At 45.2% G+C, this 21,315-nt stretch overlaps 1 protein-coding gene across 1 annotated transcript in view; it reads right to left on the reverse strand.

Annotated features, from left to right (window-relative positions):
• Window positions 1-11,967, reverse strand: part of LOC119383612 (uncharacterized) — a 29,848-nt gene extending 17,881 nt beyond the window's left edge. The window contains exon 1 of the mRNA XM_037651867.2: window positions 11,823-11,967. The gene's annotated coding sequence lies outside the window, so the exon portion shown is untranslated. The remainder of the gene's footprint in view (window positions 1-11,822) is intronic.
• Window positions 11,968-21,315: the final 9,348 nt, after the last annotated feature.

Consider the following 21,315-nt stretch of genomic DNA (forward strand, 5'->3'; position numbering starts at 1 on the left):
CGGATATGACGCTGTCAAACTCGAAAGCTTGGCTTCGATTCCCTGACACGGTATGCCGCACTTTGCCGTGGGCGAAATGCAAGACGGCTCATGTACTTGGTTTTAGGGGTATGTCAAGGAACCCCAGGTTATCAATATTAATGCAGACTTCCCCGCTGTGGCATTCCTCATATTTATGTCGTCGTTTTGGCACGTAAAATAAGAGATTTTTCTTTTTACTGACATATTATTACAGCAATACTGCCGTGGACGATTTGCTCGATGAAAATGGCGCCTGAAGCATGTTATCCTCTTAAAACAGAATAAATTATACGCGTGGATCACAGGCGGAGTTATCGTCTTCACACGCTCACTTTCCGAAGAGTTAAAAAAAAATCACCTGAGTCATGCAATCAGTTCTGCTTATTAAGAGATGCCGATTTATTATGCGTTCATTCAACTTACTGAGCTCATCACTGCGCCCCTTCTGTTGCGCTTTAATTGTGACGGGATAATCGTTGTTTTCTAGACATTAAGAACCACTATAACGGAGTCATAAGCAGGCCGGATAACACATGCCGAACTTATTGTTTCGCATCCAAAGGAGAATGCCCCGTATTTTGTTTTTTTCCGTAATGGATACAACGCTCGGATGCAGTATACACTATCACAGAATGTCTTCGATAGGACGAGCAGTGGTTTTGTCTGCATGGTCGCTCACTCAGAATGTCTTCGATAGGACGAGCAGTGGTTTTGTCTGCATGGTCGCTCACTCAAACATCCCCTGATATAGATTACTGTTTGCAGCGAGCAATGTGTTTGGACCGCGGTCCCGCACTGATAAGCTGAGACCCCTGCCGCAAGTAACCTTCGCGATTTGTTTAGTCGATGATAATACATAGGTAGGTTTAATGACGGAGACTGCCAATGAGCATAGGTCGGCAAAAATGTGAAGCTCACTCAGACTCACTCATGAAATATTAAAAGCGAAACTGTTTAGCAAATCGTTCCTTGTCCGACGAACCAAAAACAATCATCATTATAAACGGGTATGTGTCACAGGAATTGGGTAAATCCCACTACTCACCGTGCACTGGTTAGGGGCGTAGCCAAAGGTGGGGTTGGGGGGTCCAACCCCCCCCCCCCCCCGCCCCGAAAATTTTCTCTTTTGCTTGCATATATAAACACGCACACATACAAACGCACACACGAACATACATAAAGTATGGTTGAGCCCCCCCCGAAAAAAAATTCTGGCTACTCTCCTGCCACTGGTCCACTAAAAATAAAGACGCGTACAGCTCGCGCCTTACCATACGCAGCCATGGGACGCCCGAAGCAAAATCGTACTCCCGAAGAAAAAGCCGCGATCCGAGAAGAGAGGCTTGCCGCTACGCGAGAACGAAATCGATGGCGCGGAGAAGGCTGCGGTGGCGGTGGGTGGCACGACTTTGCATTCTGCCTTCAAACTGACACGCTCGAGAAAGCCCGACGGAGGTTTGAGCATAACAATTAAGAGCAGCACTTTGGGCAAGTTGGTGATTCATAACTTCAGAACGACTGCGCAATGAAAAAAAACCACGGACGTGTTTTTTTTTTTTTTTCGTTGCGCAGTTGTTCTGAAAGTTTCAGCAGCCGCTCTGAAAGTTTGGTAAGGCCTAACAACGTTACAGCCAAATTCAATCCAAGTTCAACCTCAATGCAGCGAAGTTCAAGCCAAGTTCAACCTCGCTACAGCCAAGTTCCGCCTAGATACAGCAATAAATAAGCATGATAGTGACCGGCTTCGCTGTGTATCGAGATTTGCGCTGCTTAGAGCAATCTTTGAGACATTTTTTTTCTTGCCCTTAGAGCTCACTCGGACTCAGACAGCAAAATTTTCAACTGGACTCAGTCGGACTCAGACTCACTAAAATGTTTCTCAGCCGGACTCGCTCGGACTCAAACTCACCGAAATATTAATCACCCGGACTCGCTCAGACTGAGGCTCACGGCTCTATCTGAGTTTGAGTGAGTCTGAGTGAGTCGACTCATGAGTCCGTTAGCACATAATTAGCTTTTTCAACCATGGTGTCAACGCCAATATCTCGCGTAAATGATGCTCTACTTGGTGCCTTTTAATCTCGTACCATCAAATTTAAGTTATCAGTGGTTGCAATCCAGTACGGACCTTTTCATTGAAAGAGATTACTCATACGAGACACTTTTATCAAGCTGTACTTGTGAAAGAGCTCGCGGGAGGTGTCATCTGACCCCCCCCCCCCCCTCCTCTGCTTCTCCGTAACTCAAGCCTCTGTTCAATAAATATAGAGCTGGCGTATGAACACTAGTGCTTTGAGGTATGTGTGAGTCGACGAGAGTATAAACGTGAGCCGACATAAGCCTGATATTAATGCTGATGTTGTTTAGATAGAACCATAGGTCGGCAGAAAAATGCGGGGCGCACTCAGAATCACTCAAGGAATTATTTTGCGCTTAGGGCTCACTCGGACTCAGACTCACTGAAATTTTCCTCAACAGGACCCACTTGAACTCAGACTCGGTGAAACTTTTCACAACGGGACTCACTCGGACTCAAACTCACCAAGATATTACTCACCCGGACTCACTCAGACTCAGACTCACGGCTCGATCTGAGTCTGAGTGAGTCTGAGTGAGTTTGTCGACCTATGCCAATGAGTGATATTACGCGTTTTTTTCCCCAGCGCGCTCATTCTTTTTTTTTATTGTGTTGATATCGTGACCGTGTTGTGTAATTGCATATATATACATGATAATACACACGTGGGTCTGTCTCACTCCTGCCTGATAGGTGGCCGCTCTAGATGTACCGGACTTATTTTCGATGCTGAGGCTCATAGAAACATGCCGAGTGTTTGTGCTCGTTTGTGTATAACGATTCGCGCCTGTAAAGTGTCTACGTTCTGGATTCTTGTTTATTAAGGCGAAAACCTTAGACGCGTCCTCATCCAACTTGAAAATTGACCGGCGTCCCGCGTCGGCGTCTCCCGTCGGCGGTGTCAACACGAGTGATCCGAAAAATCATCACTTCATGACGTCACCATATGACGTCATCGTTACGTCACATGTTGCCAAAATTTGTGACGTCATCGTGACATCCCAGTGACGTAACGTCAAAAGATGACGTAATCACAAGACTTAGTAGGTTGGTCAAATGTGGGCCGATCACGTAGGCAGTGCGAAATCGGGGGAAGTGCGTCCATTCCCAGAGGCAGTGATAAACCACGTGCAGAAAGCTTTTGGAGGGCGGCGGAGCAGCATCAATCCAATCGACCGAGAAGAAAAAGAAGAAGATGGCTTTCGCCTTTCAGTCGTGTTGGGCGAATGCATAAGGGACTGTGGGAGTTTTTTCTCAGTCGTGCAGTCAGCGTCAAAGCTTTAAGGACCACAAGATACAAGAACAAGCTGAATAGTCCCGTTGCTTCGGCGGGCAGCCTTGAACTTACATTTCCGGCCTGTCCTAAACCGCGATAACTACACGTACCGTGCAGTTCGACCGAATGCACTCACACATTCCTAGGTGCTTCTCAGATCTAGTGGTCTCTAAACTTTTGACGCCGGCTGTACATCTTGAAGAGTAAATGAGGCCCCCTTTCCATCTCCCGACAAAGAAAAAAGAAATAAGAAAAAAGATAACGCAGCCTGCACTAAGTCACGCAAGGGTGTGCCACAGCAGATCAGGTGGGCGCCTAGCTGGTCCTGGCTTGGCTAGGCTTGGCTAGGCTTTCACCCACTCACCTCTCTCTTTCCCACCGCTTGCTGTACTATACTATACGTGGCTATGCTTGCTCTCGCCAAGAATTTCTCTCTCTCTCTCTCTCATAAGATGCGAATGTTGAAGCAGGGTTCGATTACATCGCCTTTCTTTCTTTTTTTTTTGCATAATCAAGGACGGATTTGAAACGAAAGAGTGTTTTGTCAATCAACTTGGAAATAGCGAGAAAGAAAATCTGTTTTTCCGTTTTTAATTCGACTTGAACACCAACGGCATTTCATTCAGAAATATGTCTTCGACCTCCTTTACTCATCCTTTTGTTTTTCGAGCGGACTTTTCTTCCGCGCCTGCCCAAACCAGCGCCTTTACCGATAAATGACCCAATCATCCGAAACGGGCTTTTGTCGTCAAAATTGTACAGTAAAACAAGGCAGTCGGTGCAAACTAACGCAGAAGTGTGGACAAAGAATGATCAAGAAGGAACATCAAACACTTTGATATTGTGGAAAAGGAAAAAAAAAAGCATCGCTGCTAGTGAATTATCTTTGATGATAAAAGAGTTGCGATACCAACTCGAAGGAAAGCTTGAAAGATCGAAAACTCGAAGGACCCGGCGAAGTAATCAACGTGGGCATACGGAGATACTCGGCTTCGTACGCAAAGTGTGGACAAGGACAAGGGGGAGATGAATGGCAGCCGGAATGCGATTTCCTATCATCACTTGACATTTTCCGGTCATTCACTCATTGTTTCCTGCTCAAATAGAGTTAGGGCATTCTGATAATGTATCTGCTGCATTTCGTTCCGGAACAGTGTAAGAGACAAATCAATTAGCGCGAAACCCGGACCACCCAGTAGCTGTACAAATTAAGAGCACTGACAGTACAGGCATAGGCGTGTGCATATAGTTCTCCATTAGGGCGTGGGCTTGCCGACTCCTTTCCAGTGAGACCCTTACGATAAGAACGCAGAGCAAAGACGAGAAATTAGGGGTGTGGGGGAGGAGGGCGCACTCCCCCCCCCCCGCCCCGGCTCTTGCCTTCTCCTGCGAGCGCGTATGAGTACGTTATCGAACTCGGGTTCTGGTTGTGCCACTCACTTTTAATTGCTTGCGCAAGCCTGCTCCAAAGGAGGAAGTTTTTCTGCGGGAGAGAACACTGTAGATAAAAAATAAGAGTCATCCGTTCTTTTTTTCTTTTTCTGTCGGTCTTACTTCACATAGACAAGGCTGCGCACCAATCTAAGCGAGAAAGAAGAGTGGTGACCCCCCCCCCCCCAATCCCCAAGACGCGTCAATCTTTTCCTGTAAAGACGTGAAAAGCCCGTACAATTTTACAAAGAGCTGAGAAATGTTTCATCGAGAACTAGAATATGGAAACACGACGGCAGCGTTTTCTTTTTTTTTTTTCACAGAGAGAATGCGGGGAGCTGACCTTTATAAAAAAAAAAAAATCTTGAATTCCCGAGTTTTACGTGCCAGGGGTGCTATCGCGGAACGATTCTATTTTTTATTCCAATGCTTTTCGTGCTTTTCGCGCTTGGCCATTGGTCAGAACGACGGTCCGTCCGCGTTATCAACGCGATCAGCCAGCCGCGAGTGGTGGATGATAAGAAAAGCATAGAATATGGCATAGAATCGGAAATAGCATCGTTCCGCGATTGCACCCCTGGACCTTAATGTGGCGAGTAAGACTATTGGGAACACATGCCGATGATTTACCGATTGCAAGTACTTCACTTATGTGTTCCGACCGCGTCAGTGGATCGCTAAATAATGGAATAAAGTGTACGTGCTGCATGGTAAAAATATATATTTGAATATGACGTTGTAGACAGTGCAGTGCGCAGCTTAACAAGTGCCGGAAGCAGTTATCGCGCATTATGTGTGCTGAAAAGTTGCGACTGCGCTTGTCGCTGTTCAAGTGGCCCAGGCAATGTAACGTAATCCGCGTACTAACTTGCGCGAGACAATAGGTCATTCTATAGGAAGTGCAACCGCGTCTTGACAATCTTCCCCACAGGCTGGTTAGTTCGTTTGTACTTAGAAGAGAGAAGAACTGAAAAAGAAAGATAGAGCGTTTGCGACAAAGTTTTGCTGCCCCCGTAATTGTTCGCGAGTCTCAGTCGCACAGTTATCAATGTAGGTGTGAAGAAAAAAAAAAACCGACCTATCACACGCCTGCGAGGTTACAGAATCGCGCAGCACGTGGCCTCGAAGCTTTTGTTCGCCGCCTTATCTCGGATACCTCCAATATTTGAGATAGTGCTGATCGATCATTGTCGACAATGCAGCATGGCGTCACAACTTTTGTTGAAGTAGCGTCCCCGCCCACGCAATTTGACCTAGCAACGGTGACAATGTGTCGCCGTCGCTATAGGTCATATCGCCGCACATGGACCCGCTTGGTTCCTTTGAATCCAGTGACTCGACAGGAACCTGTCACGTATGCTTGCAGGTTCGATATGCTGACCCTTTAGCACACATGATTTGCTTTGCAACTGTCCATGCGTTTCACTCAAAACGGAATGACAAGTGTGGCAACTAGGACAGGGAAGATCAGATAATAATAATTGTTGGGGTTTTACGGTCCCGACACCACGATGTGACCATGAGAGACGCCGTCAAGGAAGAAAAACTATAGTCGGATACAACTTTGGGAGTGTGTGGCATTTCCTCCTCAAAGGCTTATGCGCACAAGCCTGGTCCAATGGGCGAGCATTCCAGACTGACGTCATGAGCCAGACGGCCGGTTACCCCGCCTTTGGAGAACATAGCCGAGTGCATGAGCGGTAATATTTCTTTTGCCGCGGAGGCGATCGGCTGCCGCGCTTCGGTCGTCTGGGCGGAGGAGCCTCTCCTGACTTCTCAAGTTGTATCCGACTGTATTTGGCAGCACGTTACAGTCTCTGTAACATTTGAAGGCGAAACCCTGCTGCACTCTTGGTATTGAATTCAGTTATACAATCGGAGACCAGACTTCTTGCAAAACACAACAGCCCTGAAGTCTTCTGCGCCTCACGTGGCGTTGCCCTTCCTATGGGATCGGCCAAGCTACGATGTTATGTCACGACGTCGTCACGCGACGTCATGAAGTCGTCACAAATAACAGATAACGTCATCACGACGTCATCTGTGATCATGCGCATGGAGATTCGTGGTCACGTGACTTATGGTACCGTTTGTGTTAACGCCGACGACGGCCAAATTTCCGTCCTATGAAAGATATATAAGCTTTCGCTTTGGACAACATCACCGTGCTCGCTGCCGTGACTCTTCTGTTGTACGCACTAACACGTCTTATCGCATTGCGGAAGCCAGTGAAGGGTCACCTATAGCTTAGGTAGATATTCTCAGGGTCCTATATACGTGACCCAAATGATAAGAACGTTCGGTGATTGCCCCGCTTTATTTAGCCCGTTATAGTGGCAAAACATGCTTGCAAGTTGCAGACTTCGTCTTGGTCGCTGATAGCAGTAGCCATATTACCGACGGCCTCCGAGGGATTATTTTGACAGGATTCTTTCCGAGGACACTGATAAAAGCGGGATTATTCCCATGGCCTCTTCGTTCGTAAGGCCTGTTCATGTTTTGAAGGTGCCTTTGCTGCCAAGACCCGCCAGAGCAGCTAGTGACTGTGACATGGTGAACACGAGGTCCCATATGTTCAAATCCCAGCTTACGTACAACACGAGGTTTAAGAGAAAAGCTGTTGCGGACTTACGACAACTTTAGAGCTGTCGCGTTTTAAAGCTTAGAGCGTTACCCACAGCAGTGGCGGAGAGCACGGGGAAGGAGGTTCGATTTTCTGTCCGGTGTGGCCACAGTCCGGTAGCGACTGCACAGGCACGAACTACAATCTATACGTGGGCGTGCGCTTAGAGAACTCCATGAGGCCGTCAAGATTAATGTGATGTACTCCGTTACTGCGTATCATCTTGCATGCCATCTCTATTTATTTATTTATTTATTTATTTATCTATTTATTTATTTAGGAATACCGCAGGCGAATACTTTGGCCCGAGCAGGAGGGGCATTACAGCAAGAAAAAATAAAACAAAATACAAACATCCGTAAACAATGCTACATGAAATGAATATAATTTCTAAAAAGAAGCCGGAATCACACTTCGACATCGCTAAGATTCACAAAGAAAAAAAATTCGGCAGATCCCACGCACTGTGAGAATCGATGTAATGCGAAGCAGCCAGCAAAGAGCTGCATACATCGCCTTGTTTGTCTTTGAGCCAAATGAAATCATTCATGCCATGGCTTCTAGTCCACCATATAGCGCATGTTTGCCATGCACGCATGCATGCACAACCTAGTATACAACACGCCAATGAAAGGCATATTCTGGTATATACAATGCATGACCTGTCGTTTATGTTCATCACGCACTCGTGTCATGCCATACCAATTTTGGTACATATCCAGTTAACAAAACGGCCGGAAGCGCAGCATGACATTGGCATGTAAATCATACCGTACATGACATGCATAACATGATTCGCATGTTAAGACCTCTCATTTATCATTTATGTTCGTCATACAGTCACATCGCTCAATACCAATTTTGGTGTATATCAAATGAGCAAAATGGCCGCGAGCGCACCATAAGTATAGCATGTAAATCATGCCATACATGACATGCATATCATGGTTTTTCATGTTACCACCTGTCACTAATGTTCATCATACAGTCACATCGCGCAATACCAGTTCTGGTGTATATCAAGCTAGCGAAACGGCCGCGAATGCACCATGAGCGTGGCATGTAAATTATGACATACATGACATGCATGTCATAGTTTTCATGTTACCACCTGTTATTCATGCTCTTCATACAGTCACATCGCACAATACCAATTTTGGTGCATGTCAACCTAGCGAAACGGCCACGAGTGCGCCATGAGCATTGCATGTAAATCATGTCGTACATGTCATGCATGGCAATATTTTCATGTTAACACCTTTCATTTACGTTCGTCATATAGTCGCTTCGAGCAATACCAATTTTGGTTTATATCAAGCTAGCGAAACGGCCGCGAATGCACCATGAGCGCGGCATGTAAAACATGACATACATGACATCATGTCACGGTTTTCATGTTACCACCTGTTATTCATGTTCGTCATGCTGTCGCGTCGCGCAATACCAATTTTGGTATATATCAAGCTAGGAAAACGGCCGCGAATGTATCATGAGTGAGGCTTGCAAATCATGTCGTACATGACCTGCATGTCATGATTGCCATGTTACCACCTCTCAATTACGTTCGTCATGCAGTCGCGTCGCGCATTACCAATTTTGGTGTATATCAAGGAAGCAAAGCGGCCACGAGTGCGCCATGAGCATGGCATGTAAATCATGTCGTACATGTCATGCATGTCATGATTTTCATGTTACCACGTCTCATTTACGTTCGTCATACAGTCGCTGCGCGCAATACCAATTTTGGTGTACATCAAGCTAGCGAAGCGGCCGCGAATGCATCATAAGCGTGGCATGTAAATCACGACATACATGACATGCATGTCACGGTTCTCATCTTACCAACTGTTGTTCATGTCCTTCATACAGTCACTTCGCGCAATACCAATGTTGGTGTATATCAATCTACTGAAACGGCCGCTAGCGCACCATGAGTGTGGCATGTAAATCAGGTCGTACATGACTTGCATGTCATGATTTTCATGTTACCACCTCTCACTTACGTTCGTCATACGGTCGTGTCGCGCAATACCAATTTTGGCGTATATCATGCAAGCGAAACGGCCGCGAATGCACCATGAGCGTGGCATGTAAAGCATGACATACATGTCATGGATGTCATGGTTTTCATGCTACCACCTGTTGTTCATGTTCTTGATAAAGTCACATCGCACAATACCAATTTCGGTGTATATCAATCTAGCGAAACGACCGCGAGTGCGCCATGAGCGTGGCATGTAAATCATGCCGTACATGACATGCATATCACAATTTCATGTTTCCACGTGTCAGTTATGCTCGTCATACAGAAATGTCTCGTCATACCAGTTTTCGTATATATCCCTTCATTTAAACGGCCGCGAGCGCCCAGAGACCATGGATGTCATGTAAATCATGCTGCACATGACATGCGCGCCATGATTTGCATGTTAGGACCTGTCATTATGTTCGTCATGAATTCTTGTCACGCCGTACCAATGTTGGTGTATATGAAATTAACGGAACAGCCGCAAGAGCCTAAGGCCGTGGAATGTAAATCATGCTGTTCATGACATACGTGTCATGATTTTCATGATATGACTTGTCATTTATGTTCCTAATAAGGCCATCTTATGACACACCAGCTTTGGTATACGTCCGACTAACGAAACGGCCAGGAGAGCACAAAGTCGTAGGCGGCTAGATAGATAGATAGATAGATAGATAGATAGATAGATAGATAGATAGATAGATAGATAGATAGATAGATAGATAGATAGATAGATAGATAGATAGATAGATAGATAGATAGATAGATACGCTCAAAGTCGCAGAAGTTCGCTAAGAAATGCTTCGCATTTAAAACGGTTTGTCAAGGCAGCCATCAAATAATTTGGCTCAAATACATCAATGGGAAGGGAATTCCACTCGATCACCGTTCGAGGACAAAAAGCGTAGTTGTAAGCGTTTGTTCTAACGAAAATTGGCGCAAGCAAATATTCGTGACTGTGTCTTGTTCTCGCAATGCCGACATGCATCAGGGGGTAACGCCATATTATTCTTCGAAGCAAGAGCGTTGTGTAGTGGTACAATACGATTAATTTTTCTGCGTGTTTGTATAGCGTCTGTATTCTGTTTTGTAACATTAATGAGGACGGAGAACCTTTCCTGGCTCATTTTCCGTATACAAAAGAACGTTCTTGTAACGTATACGTGCACGTTCTCCGCAGAATAGTATAGCTGTACACTCCTCGGCTCACCGCAATAGTATTGTGCCAACAGCGAGGCCAATGATTTTGATAGCTGTTGTTGCAAGGTATACGAGCTGTAGACGTGGGTTCCCTGTACAGATTTGTCCTGCAATCCGGACCGACACGAGGACAAAACAATAGAAGGTCGACAAACATCAAGCCCTTACTGGTATCTAAAGGCACTTGAGGGATAAGCTCCATTCCATACACCTTAACTGGGAAGCGAAAGCAGCCCGAGGTATTTTTCCTTTTAGGTGATAATGGTAGTGGTGAAATCTGACGGATATCGAATCATATCTTTTTTGCTGCATTTTGTACGGATTTTCGCAGCGCCTGTTCACTCATTTACTAGCCCCATTATTGATCTGAGTTCCGGCTTCGTCTTCAAGAAGGAGAGTTGCGTCGCTGAACTTGAGGTCGCGGGCTTGACCCCGGCGTCGGTGGTTGCATTTGGCGAAATGCCATTGACACGCCCATATAAGTGCAGGGTGCGGGTTAAGAAATGGTCAAGGTTAATATCTAATCGCTCACTACGACGTGCCCCATAATCAATTCAGATCGTGGTTTTGGTCAGACAAAACCAAATATATATTATTTCGATTTTAGATAGATAGATAGATAGATAGATAGATAGATAGATAGATAGATAGATAGATAGATAGATAGATAGATAGATAGATAGATAGATAGATAGATAGATAGATAGACAGATAGACAGACAGACAGACAGACAGACAGACAGACAGACATATAGATAGATAGATAGATAGATAGATAGATAGATAGATAGATAGATAGATAGATAGATAGATAGATAGATAGATAGATAGATAGATAGATAGATAGATAGATAGATAGATAGATAGATAGATAGATAGATAGATAGATAGATAGATAGATAGATCTCATCGGGCCTCCGTGATCAGTAGATCCACTCAGTAGCTGCTCTTATTCATTACTCTCGGTAAAAGAAAGAAGAAGACGAAACAAAAAAAGCTCATTCATGCAAGAACAAACGTCACTAGAACGCTTCCCGGTGTGTATAAATAACGCAAGACGGCCGTTCTGTCGGCGCGCATCGCACTAATCATAAACCGAAGGAGATAACAGACAACCTCGCGTAACACGCGCGTCGTTTTGTAATATATCAAAGCATACACCGACCTTTCTGCTCCAGCTTGGTGGAAGAAGAGCAGAAGCCTGCACACCGGCGCCAGCCGCAACGACGCTGCAACTTCTCCGGTGTTTTCTGCAGCGAATAGTTCCCTTTCTTCGGGAGAGAGAGAGAGAGAGGGAGGAGCGCATAGAAGCCGTGCACGCATGCAGCTGTGGATAGAGGACGCGTTGTTGTGTACGCGTATACACACGGTGCTGGCTGACTCGGCTGGCGTGCGTGCGCAGCTGCCCGAGTTTTGCAGGAAGACGTCACCTTCGCCTACCTGTCCTGCGGACCAGCTTCCCTTGCTTTAACGTCTTTGCTTTGACAATTTGACAATGGGCCGCCGCACGTTTTTCTTTGTTCATTTCATACTTTTGAGAGAGAAGGAGGAAACGAAGATGTATATGGTGGCAACTGAGAACTCATGGAAAGAAGAAACGCCGCATCATTGACTATTACAGCCAATTAGACGCAGCCTAACGGTTCTCTAAGCCGGTCAAAGGAGAGCGGCTGCGAACTAGGGTGCACGGGAGCAGTGTGCTCAGAAGGTGGTCGTGCACTGTGCTGTATAACCGTGCGTACCACGTTGCGTGCTCCGGTTGCTCCGGCCATGTGCTCCCTCGCCGTATCTTTGTTTCCTGGCGAACAATGGAGCGAGACGCTTGGCGACCGCTGGGAATTAGTTGCGCAGGTGTCGTCCTTTTTCGTCGTCGCCTCGTTTCAGTCGTTGACAGTGCACGTAATAACTACGGGCGTCAGGGAGCTTCCTTTTTCTTGTTTTTTTAAGCAAAAAGCGAACTCGCACTTTCAGGCCGAGCTGTCGCACGTTGCACGTGTCAAACAAAAGCTGTACATGTAGGTTTAAGGGACGAGAGTTAAGATGATGTAACATTACTAGGTTACGGGCACGCTTCGAGGTAAAAGGCACTTTTGTAGGTCATATAGAACAGATTTCCGTAACGCCTGGTTCTTCGCCTTTAAGAAATGTATGTATGTATGTATGTATGTATGTATGTATGTATGTATGTATGTATGTATGTATGTATGTATGTATGTATGTATGTATGTATGTATGTATGTATGTATGTATGTATGTGTTCGAGGACCGCCTTACGTCATAGCAAAGAAAATAACATACGATTATGAATTCAGTCTTGCAGCGTGCAGGAGGGCCCGTAACGTTATGTGATTCCAGACATCTATGTTGACTCCCCTTTCTGAACGAGTCATTACACGAGGCCAGACCCTCTCGATTTCTGAGCAATTCTTCTGGGTTTTCTTTGCACCTTTATTCTACGAACGGGTTTATGAAAGTTCGTTTTTTTTTCTCCACGAACCTTTTCCCACCATGAGGGATTTCCGGAACTCATTTTCAACATTCTATATGTGTTTGGTTGCGGTACAAGATAAACTACAGAGAGTTGCCAGTCGGGTGCTTCGCCGAGACGCTTAATTAGAGCTTGCTATGAGATCGTCAGGTTATGCTACAGAGCATGCAACAATATCTCCACCAGCGACAGCTTAGAATGCTATTGATTAGCAAAGAAAAAAAAAAAGGTTGGGCTTTATTCTATAAAGTCAGTGGTTAACTATTATCTTAAATGCTTGGGTTATTTTTCCGTGGGGGTTCGATCCCGGCCGCGGCGGTCGTATTTCGGTGGAGACGAAATGGTACCGTGCACCGTGCGATGTCAGTGCACGTTATAGAACATCAGATAGAATTTCCGGAGCCCTCCACTACGCGGCGTCCCTCATAATCATATCGTGGCTTTGGGACGTAAAACCCAGTATATTATTGGTCGGTCCACGGTAGCGCTAGTCCACGGTATCATATCCTGCCCTGTACTTCTCAATTGTGTTAATTTTCGAATTCCGCGTAAGTTAACCAGAGAGAACAGACCGTTTCATGTACCCGCCTGCTTCTTCCCACAATCTACCCTTCACAGGATACATAGTCTCTATAATGTTAATTTTCTTGACCTTGAGGTTTTTCATAGTCCACAATCATTGTTTTTATCCGAGCTTTGCACTGTTTTGACATAGTGTGACACAATGTACAAAGCCTTCCCTTCTCAGTCTTTCCGCATAGTTGTATATATGCAATCTAATTTTTTATTTCCCGTCAATATTTCTCGTGTTGTCTTATTTTACTCCTCTCCTTTTGTGTTCATTTCTCTTTGTCTACGTGTTCTTGCTCTTTTTATTTCTGAAAACTGTCTGTATTGTATTGTTTATTTTTGTTGGTTTTTTTTTTTTTGCGTGCGCCTGCACAAAGACCTTACGGTTGTTCCTGGGCACGTTAAATAAATAAATGATTGATTATTATTATTAATTATTATTATATATTATATTATTATTATTATTATTATTATTATTATTATTATTATTATTATTATTATTATTATTATTATCTTTGCGCACTGCCACCTTCGCTGAGATAGCCTGGAGATTATAGCGTCATACCCTGTATTCATTACGCGTCGCGCCGACAAAAAAGAAAAAAAAAAAGAAAAAAAGCGAGAAAGGCGAGAAAGGCGAACATCCGTGTCTTATTTTCTGCCCCGTACCAACTTTACAGCCCTTGTAAGGCTAGCTATACAAGTCAACCCGTTCCGTTTGTGACACGAAGCACAGGGACCCATTTGTTACCTTGAGCAAGGGAATTGTTTATTCTACTCCGCTGTCAGACGGGAACAAAAGAGCATCGAACAGACCGGTAGGTACCTAAATGTTACATTTCGAGAGGACCTGATTGCTCTCAGAGTACCGCCGAGCTGGACATATCAGTATCATTGTATAGATTGTGTATGCGCGCCGTTACTTGATAAGCACGTCTTCATTGTCAGTGGCAACGCAAAACCGCAAAAGAAATAATTGAAACAATTGAAATCGAGAGAGTCATGCGTTAGCACACCGCCTATTGACTTTTATTAAATGCGAAGCATTTCTTAGCGAACCTCTTGCACTTTGAGCGTTTCAATCTACGTATCTATCTATCTAGCCGCCTACGTCTGGGTGCTCTCATGACCGCCTCCTTAACTTGGTGTAGACCAAAATTTGCATGGGAAGGTAAGAGGACTTGACGAATATGATTACGGGGTCATTACATGAATAACGTTAAAATCCTGTCGCGTACGTCGTCAAACCCTTTCCACTAGACACGTGTGGCACATACCCGTTTACCACGGGCCGCGGTGTACGGGTGTGCGCCACAGGTGATTGACAGTTTATATCTACCCAGGAACGGCGAGAACAGACATTGTTAACTTAAATGCTATAGCGTTACGGAAAACCAACATCGGCAGCGTTGACTCAACGAATGGTAAGAATGAAAATTAGGATCCCAGCAGGAATCGCACCCAAGCACTCTGTGTGGCAATCAGGTATTCTAACACTGAGCCACGCCAGGTCTATAAACCGGTTTGGAAAAACAGCCTACGCAGGCGTAATATCGGTGCAACGTCAATTGTGGTTGTGGTGCTGGCTATCTAATTTTACAAGAAAGCAATAAACACTACATGATACTCCTACGATGAGTACTCCTACGATACAGGCGTCATATCAGATTAACGTCTGTAGTTCCAGTGTTGGCTCCGCTTTATAGCAGTCTAATAAACATTATGTTTGTATTTCTATGATTCAGCAAGCTATATTGAAGTATTGCTCGACCCCGGAGGAATACATTAAGGAAAGTTACATATGATACCCACATCACTGCAGCGTAAGATGCACTTCGTCCACCAGAACGACGCAGTGTCCTCTTCATTTCTTACGAGGGTGGGCGATGGCCTCATGCTGATCGAGGAAGATGCCAGATTGATTGACAGCCGCTTTGTAGACTAGGCTACGTAGGCCACATACGCCCAGGTAGTCTGCGAATACGACAAACACCATCCACTTATGTTGGTCTACGTACCACTATCCAGTACTGCCAGCCTCGACGGCCTATATTTCACCAACGCGAAGGGTGGCTTCAGGTTCGGACATGTCGCCGGCTCTGTCGACAGACAATTTGTCGAAGAAATAAATGACCGAGGCATCCACGAATCCCAACAGCTCTACTATACCACATACTTCACTACACATGGACCCCTCGTCACCACGATCACGACCGGATCCTATAACAAGTCATGACCAGCTGCTGGTGCTCACTAATCACGGTGGTGATGCCCTTGTTCAAGAACTGTCAAGAACTTCTTGCACACATGCACACGGGCTGGTCAAACGTGCATGCGTTCTGGGGACACGTATAAGCACTACATATCAGCTTACCGCTTCTCGTGTTGGCAATACCCACGTTGCCATTGGCAGCGTTACTCAACCGTAAGCAACTGGTTATATAACACAGATGCGGCCCTTCAACATATATATATATATATACATATATATATATACATATATATATATATATATATATATATATATATATATATATATATATATATATATATATATATATATATATATATATATATATATATATATATATATATATATATATATATATGTGTGTGTGTGTGTGTGTGTGTGTGTGTGTGTGTGTGTGGTGTGTGTGTGTGTGTGTGTGTGTGTGTGTGTGTGTGTGTGTGTGTGTATAAATTTATACAAATCTTCAGCGTCATTTTGTAACGTGTCGCAAGTAAAAGAAGTTACGCCAGTCACCTACCCGCCGCATGCTTCGCATAACATCGGATCTGCCGAATTTTTTTTATTTATTTAGTATATCCTGAAATGTCCCGTATGGAACTTGACATGAGGGGTGGGCGACATAAAAATGGTGGTATCGATGAAGGTATTGATTAGGATATGGCCAAGTCTGCTTCCTGGATGGCATTTTTTTGGAGCGCGCAAAATCGCGGATGACTGCTGCTTCGTCCGAGAGGTCATTCCAGTCTCGGGCGGTGCGCAAAAATAAGGACTGCTGAAATGAGGTGGTCTGAGCACGTGGCGGAATCACAGCGTTTGGATGACTTGTGCGATGACCTCGATGGGCTGGCCGGATAAACTGGTTGTCACGTGGGGTTGAATAAAAGAATCTGTGAAAAAGACAGAGGCGTGCAATACGACGACGAAGAGCGAGCGCAGAAAGTTTTAGCTGGGATTTTAGGGCGGAGGCGCCGGAGCAGCGGGAATAATCTGAAGCAATCTGGTTGCTCTGTTCTGGACTGACTCCAGGATTCTGCCATAAAAAGCTGTGGCGGAATTCCCAGAGATTTGAGTTGGTTTTTGAGTAATGTAAGTTGTTCCAGTGTCGGCGTCGGTGTCGGTGTCGTTGGTTGTGAGCGAAAAATCAACGTTGTCCGCGAGCGAAATTTCGGGATAGATGCAAATAAAGATACGGTAAAACGTTTTCGGCAAGAGTGGGAGTTGTACCCAGGACTTCTGCGGGGCAAGCAGGTGTTCTACCACAGAGCCACGCCCGTGCTCGAAATTGTTTCGAAAAAAAAAAGGAAAGACTACGTGAATGTTATGTAGTGCCAGGAGTGTGATTAACACATGTAATATTGCGTTGCAGAAGCGTATAGAATCACACCAAGAGTCAAAACATGTGAATCGCGTAACAAGTGGTTGGTTTAAAGGTTCCTCCAATTACAAAGCACACAGGCATAAATAATTATGACGATCAAGAACAGCATCAATAACGTGTGCAGGTTGGCGTGTTGGCTCACGGACGCGTACTGGGTACCTCGCCAACTCGCAAAAGGAAGAACTGTGGCGTAGTGGGCACTTCGCAACTGCACTTGCAGTAGGCATTCTAGGATAGACTGAAAGGACCAATTTACAGGCACACAGACGTTCATTTCCTTGCGGCACGATTAGGTGTACACCGCGAAGCGAAGCGAGGCTAGCGATTAAGAAGGCTATAGGAACAGGCTTTGATTACGCTATCGCGTTCTATATACTCTTGGAGGCGAAGCTCAAGCGTCCTCCAAGTTTAAATGTGTTCTTATGAACTTATATTTTCAGCGAAAATGCATTGCATTGTTGTTTATAACGCTGCTTCTCTCTCTTGTTCATTTCCTTGCTGTTTATTTGTTTTGCCGATAAGTCTGTTTGACTCATCGCAGTGTAAGTCCCTTCTTGATTTTTGATTGTGTGCGCCACAGTTTGCTGTACAGAGCTCAACACAATTGTCTAGAACGCTCGAACGGCTCGTTCCGGACTGCAGTGGTGACGTCTACCGAGAACGGATAACTGGGCTAGTTTGTGGGAACTCATGTTAAGGCAGGTAGCGCAAAGAGACACGGACACAAGCGAAGAATAAGTGCACACTTATTCTTCGCTTGTGTCCGTGTCTCTTTGCGCTACCTGCCTTAACATGACGTCTACCGACTACGCCTGATTTGACACAGCCCACATATAAGCATACCGTACACGATTGGTGGCAGCGCATGCGCAAATTTGGGCTACCTCAAACTACGTGTTCTCGGTAGACGCCGTTATGCAGTCCGGAATGCACCGCTGCAGCGTTCGAGACAATCCTGTTGAGCTCTGTACAATCGCCAGAGCATTCTTATACTGGGCAGGAGCTAGTCAAGCTGCTTCTCAGCTTTCTCTCCCAGCCTCGCTCCAGGGGCGTAGCCAGGGGGGGGGGGTGTTGGGGGTTCAACCCCCCCCCCCCCCTCCGAAATTTTTCAGTTTTGCTTGCGTATATATACACGCACACATACAAACGCACGCACGAACATACATAAAGTATGGTTGAACTCCCCCCCCCCCCCCCCGAAAAAAATTTCTGGCTACGCCCAAGCCTCCCTCATATTCTCTGATGATAATAAATGAATTATTATTCATTTTAAGTGTCTGTTTGCCATTGGTTGCACCGACGTTTTCGGCGTCGTATTGGCCGAAGACTTGCCTAGCAAAAAATTTCAGCGTGAGACGCTTTTGTGATCCACACACGGTGGCGTGACTTTCAGTGCGGCAGTGCGTAACCTCTAGCGTGTCCTTAACCGAGTTATTCGCATTCTTGTTTTTATTTTATTTTTTTTGCTTTTGTTCCCAAAGCAGCAAAACCAGTGCCCGCGCGTGTTTCTCCTGAGGCCGAATGAAAAAAAAGTCGTTCATAAGCGCTCTTTGCCACTGGCTAGCTGGCGTCGCTAATGATATGCCCATCATCACGATTGGCTGAGTATTGTTTGGCTGTTTGGATAAAATAGAATGAAATTGTGCGTTTGAACCTTCTTTATGGATCATCACCGAAATTCCTACTCACACATCATTCCTTTTAAGAACTTGCTTGCAATAGAAACTTTTATTTGTGTTCTAGATTGGCCGGCCACGTCTCTCCTTTCACGAATTTGCTTTAAGGAGTAACATTCTGCCTACCCCATGTTAACGATCGGCTTAACTTCCTGGATATTTATTTGTCTAGCTGTCGAACATGCTGTAATTTCTTGTTTTTAACAGTGCAACTGACATTAAAAAACGAACAAAAAAGTACAAGAAATAGCAAGCAAGAACAAGCAAAAATCTGCTTGATCTCGTTTCTCGGCCGGAACTACACGGCCAATTTTCTATTAAGAAGATAGAAACAACTCTAAGTCAGCCTAGACTGGTAGCATATTGGCGCGAAATCTCGTTTGCGTTCATGTAGCCAACTTTTTATTATTTTGTAACAAAATGAGAGTCAGTTTCTCATTTTGTTTTCTCACCTAAATTTCCCCGGCCGTACATTAGTGCGGCTTCGTGAATTTCAATGTAATTCCTTGCACTTATGTAGTTTTTGTCCTGGCAAAACTCTCAAAGCCCAGCTGCATGTAGAGCACAGTGCCAAGCTGATGAATCGCCTGATTTGCATCGCTCTTCTTATGCTTAAGCTCGTATCCTTACGTTTTCGCACGCTCAAATTGCCAATGCACAAAAGTGCCCTATGACTGGTGTTTCAACTTCAATTAATGCTTCTTTTTCGATTATAATGCTATGGCTGGCTGCAGAAAGGGGTTTGTGAACAACCTTTCGGTCATTAAAAAATAGGCTAGAAGAAATTTCGCTTAGGTCACGAAGTGATGCATAAAATTCAGAGAACGAAGCTGGGGTGGCACGGGAGAAGCTCTCGAAACTTGATTCTTTGGTTCTTTTACAATACAACCTAGCCCTTCGTTACCGGCAGGCACACATATGCGATGCAGAAAATTATGGGGTCCTTTGTAGCTAATATCGGAATATCGAAAAAGCGTCGACGCGCACCTGTCTTCTTTTTTTTTCCCCTTCGTTTCTGCCTTACCTAGCTTACCGTGAGACTAAGGAGACTTTGCTATTTAAGAAGTGTAATTTAAGAATATCTCTCAACGTAATCGTTCTCTTAAGTATCATATTTTAATCAGAAGTTACAGAAATAAGATAACGAGAGCCATGAGCATGGGCTAACTCATTAACTCTTTGAAAACGAGTACTACACGATTGAGTGCAAGGATCCCATAAAAAAGTCCGAGGTAGTCCGGTAGAAGTGTGTATATCGTTGATGATTTGTTCTTAACACATGTCTGGTTAGACTTACGGCTCGCCTACGGAGCCTTTTATCGAAATTGTATACCAAATCAGTTCGTTATTGGATGTTTTAGACGATGCTGAGCTGCCCTGCTACCATGACGCCGCGACGCCACTTTCCCTGCATACGCTGGCTTCTCTTAATTTACCTCGGAGAGAGCCTACAGCTGGAGTTCCTTCCCTGCCTTCTCCTATGTACGGCGCTCTGTGTTAATCGGCCAGCGTTTCCTTAACAACAGATCTATTTAAGCTCGCGGTTACTAAGGCGAAATCCTTAGATGCCTCATCAAACGCAAAATTTGACCGTCGCCGTCCCGCGTCGGCGGCGTCTCGCATCCCACGGCGTCGCGGACGAGTGAGGCAAAAAAAAAAAAATCATCACGTGATGACGTCACGATGAATTCACAGATCGCCAAAATTTGTTACATCACAGTGACGTCACGTGGCTTGACATCACATGATGACTTCGTCACATCGCATCATAGCTTGGTCAAAGCTGGTCTGATCGCGGAGGCAATGCAAAACCAGGCAAAGTGCCTCCGATCTTGAAGGCAGTGCAAGACCACGTTAGGAGCAGAAAGTTTTCGAAGGGTGGCGGGCCAGCATCAATACATCGGCTGAGAGGAATAAGAAGATAGATTTCGCCTTCTGGTCGTCTTACGTAAATGCATAAGGGACCCCGTGAGTTTTTCTCCGGGCGCGTTTTCGCTTTGTGGCGGGTATACGTCGCAGAAATAGGACAGTCCCCACTACTCGCCACTGGTCCTCTAAAAACGAACTCCGCGGACGAAGGCGCATGTGCCAGGGAGAGAGAAAGAAGGAGAGAGTGAAAGAACCACAATAAAGCTCTACACCCATGCATCACATAGACAACTCCAAGGAGGTTAAACAAGCCTCCTTGGACAACTAACTCCCAAAGGGGATCGTGCGTGGATATTCATTCAAGTAAAGGTGCTATGGGGGCTAGCTCGTTGGTGCGAATACATGGCTTGTTCGAGCTGCCAGGAA

The sequence above is a fragment of the Rhipicephalus sanguineus genome, chromosome 2 (genome assembly GCF_013339695.2).
Source record: "Rhipicephalus sanguineus isolate Rsan-2018 chromosome 2, BIME_Rsan_1.4, whole genome shotgun sequence".
Classification (NCBI taxonomy): Eukaryota; Metazoa; Arthropoda; class Arachnida; order Ixodida; family Ixodidae; genus Rhipicephalus; species Rhipicephalus sanguineus.